Genomic DNA, 3757 nt, shown 5'->3' with positions numbered 1-3757 from the left:
AGTGCTTCCAGTTTGATACAGTCTGAGTGATTACAACGACTGCTACATGCATCCATGTCCGGGCCTCACTGATTACTGCACGAAAGCACATAATATCTGATGTCCTCCAGCTGCTCAGCTCAGATCTTTGATTTACAGACTTTCCTGGTGGAAAGATCACTCAGAAGAAAAACACAACTGTTTTTAGCTTGGTCAATAACAGTTTAAAGAATGAACAGAGCATGAGCGACACCAACACCCACCAGCCCAAAATATGTGGCACTGTTTTTTGTACCAGGCTGTAAACATGTTTATTTCTGCGGTGAAGCTGGACATTTGAACATGGGAACTTATGGAGACTGACTCAGGCTGTCACCTGAGGAATTACAGTTTTTAGCACTTCCACATCGGCTTCATTTCCCAGCTATGGAGTTGCTGCTTGGGTCCGCCATATAGCTGACAGCTCTGGGATGCCAGGAGCCGAACCCGGCAAGAAAACCACCTCAGCAGGCTACTGTCGTCTGCCAGTCTTGCCACTGCTCAGAACATTAAGTTTTATATTTGCAGTCACACTCATAACTGCAGTGACTCTTTCATTTTTTCTTTATTACATTTACTTTAATGTAAAAACCTACCTGACACTTTATTCTCTCTCTTGAAAGAGTTCCTGATCTCTGTTGCCTTCCATCAACATGTGAATGGGTGTTTCATGTAAATCATTTCGTATTGTACATGTGCACATAGTCTCTTCTGTTATTTGCAGTTTTGTCCTTCTTCTGCATGTTTTCAATTACCAGAGACAACACACTCCCACATAATTACATGGCAACATGCTCAAAGATAAAAGGTTGAACCAAACAAAAGGAAAAAAAAAAAGTAATATGGTAGAAGACCAGGACAAATCATCCATCTCTCCTCCGCTCAGCTCCTCCTCCTCCTCCTCGTCAGTTTTGTACAAAGCAATTATTCGTTCAGTGCTTGGCTTGCCTCTCCCTCCATAACTCTCCTCTATTGATTTTCTGCCTGAAAGTTTTAAAAAAAAAAGAAGAAGAAAATAATGGTGAAAAGAAGGAACAGTCGAGGCTGATGAAATACTTATCCTCCTACAACCGAGTGGCGCATCTGGTCTTTGCTTTCATTTCGTCCTTGTAGGTTTAATGTGCAGTGAAGTCAAGGTTCACTCCATGCTCCTGCTGATTTTCTAAGTGCTGATGAATCTTCAAGAAGGCAGAATATGAATAAAAGTCTCTGTCTCCTTTTCATATCCACCTCATGCTGAAGGTTTGTCAGAATCTGTTGGTGCCTTCATCTGTTTTTTCTGCTTAATCTCAAATTATAAAGAAAAGAATCAATAAAACAAAACAACGAAACTGTCACAAAGCCGTGCTGTCTGCATCAAATACAAACTGATAAGTCAAACTTCAAGGTTCATAGAAAACATTCGGTATTAACTAAAAAGTAAAATGTCTGTCTTAAGGGAAGACTAAAACTCAAACAACACATAACATGTAAAACAACTAAAAAGCCAGAACTGTGTTGCTAATATCAGCAGTAATGAACAACACCAATAATGTTTTTGTATAGCTTACAGTTCAATATCTAAAACATGAGGAACAGTTTGACATTTAAAAAAATAAAATAACGGTGATCGGTTGTAGTGACTAAAGAACGTAATCCAGAATAAAACCACAAATCTGATCTTTGACGGTGGTTTAGGTTCAGATGTTATGTAATCAGAGGAACACCAACAAGAGTTGATAAGTGGATTTTGTTAGACTGAAAGACAAAAATGTCCAGATGGACCTTCTCGTTCTCGTCCTGTGTTCGAGTTTTCCACAATGATGAATCTGTCTTCTCTTTTTTTTTTTTAATCTGTGAGAACAGCTGCTCAAACATATTTATGGACATACTCCATTATGTTGTTGTCGTACATATCCAGCTGTCTTTTAAATATAAAATAGGATATTTCCAGCTTAATTATGAGCGGGCTGGGTGTGTATACACTCAACAGGGAGGTTCTGGTTTTATTGAAAGTCCTTCAGATAAAAGAGGAAAGTGAACACATCGGTTAAATGAAAATATCTCAAACATTCATACTGGCTGCTGTGGAGAGACATGAAGTGTGTATGAGAGAGAGATCCTCAAGTATTTTAGTTCTCCCAGTGTGCCATTGACTCTTTCAGTTGGAATCATCTTCACTCTCTTCTGACACCATTTTTTCCAAGGGCACCATCTATGATAGGATATACTATATAAAAAAAAACAACAACATGGAGACATACTTTGTGTGAAGCCAATGGTTGATGTCATGGTAGAACTTAATGTGACTGCATCCTGGGCTTCGTGCTGCACCAGGACTATTGTAAATGGTTTAAACGAAAACAACATCCAACAACAAAACGAGCTCGGATCAGATCTTTGGCTATGCAAGACCCCCCAAACTATAAAGGGACTTGATTTCTCACCTTCATCAGGGCCATGGACCACAGCACAGAACATGATCACACAGTTCTGCAGCTTGCCCATTAATATCTCCATGATTCTCACCAAAGTATGATTCTCTCTTAGAAGCATGTTCCCAGAATCCAGACAAGATGAAATGTCATACAAAAGACGATCACCTGAATCTGCAGCTCGCCGCAGCTTCATGAAGCTTTGTTTGAGCTCTCCAACCCACAATTTCACTGTTTTGAAACACAGGCAGAGAGGTCTCCTGAGGGAATATGTGAAGACCAATAAAAGAGTTAAAAGAAGAGTGGATATCTGACTTCTATTCATGAGGTGGACAGAAACTTGAAGCTAAATGGATGATAATGTTGTTCCATAAGTGTTGAAGTGCTGAAATGAACAGATGCTTCTTAAATGCTGCTGCACTCGAGCGGCCACAATTAGATTTAATGTCTGTTATGAAATACATTTTTCAGAAGGTTGATTCAAACACTTTGCTCAAGGCGAAATAGTTGTGTTCAGTAAAAGCAGTTTTAATGTCTGACACAATGATAAATCCAAAAGGTCTTCTGGTGCTTGTCCATCTTCAGAAGCCTCTACCGTTAAACATTCTGCACATCCTCCATCCTCATTTCCACCATCTCGGTCCTCTCGATAATGACGGGGGTCAAACGAGAGAGTAAGGACGAGGCTCATCACACTACACCACGTCAGTCCATCAGCATTAAGGACGGAGGGAGGGAGTGATGGACAGAGTGCTACAGAGTTTGGAGAACATTTTTCAGACCTTGTTGCTGCTCACCTGAATATTCTTTAAGTAAAGTACGTACCACCCACCACACCAGTCCATCAACTTTAACACTAGCACTTTGTGAGTGATTTCCTTAATTGTATCAGTCACTTGAACACAACCTTTTCAAGCTTCCTTGATTCTGCTGCACATCTTTCTCTCTCATGGCCGCTGTTGGCTTTTTCATTGATTTTTCGGATCTGTATCTTCATCCTGCGTTTAATTCTTTTCTCCTTTTTAAAGGTCTTCATGGTGAAGAGGAGGTTGTGAGCCTCAGGTCTGTTTGGCGACATCCAGAAGTTGCATGACGGCCAAATAATTATCCGATCAGATAGATTCCAATTCAGCGTTCATGAACCAATTCAAGTCACGCTGCTGATTTCTGTATGTCTGCCTGAAGGTAACAGCTCGAGAGAACGTGGATCACAGAGGATTCTCTATACCTGTTCAAGCACACGCTGGTCTCAGAGAGACCAGTTTAAAGTGCTATCAATATAGACACGGAGAAACCTGTAACACTGAACTTGGTATAATGGAGCG

The sequence above is a fragment of the Larimichthys crocea genome, chromosome XV (genome assembly GCF_000972845.2).
Source record: "Larimichthys crocea isolate SSNF chromosome XV, L_crocea_2.0, whole genome shotgun sequence".
Classification (NCBI taxonomy): domain Eukaryota; kingdom Metazoa; phylum Chordata; class Actinopteri; family Sciaenidae; genus Larimichthys; species Larimichthys crocea.
Note: the sequence above shows the minus strand (reverse complement) of the source record.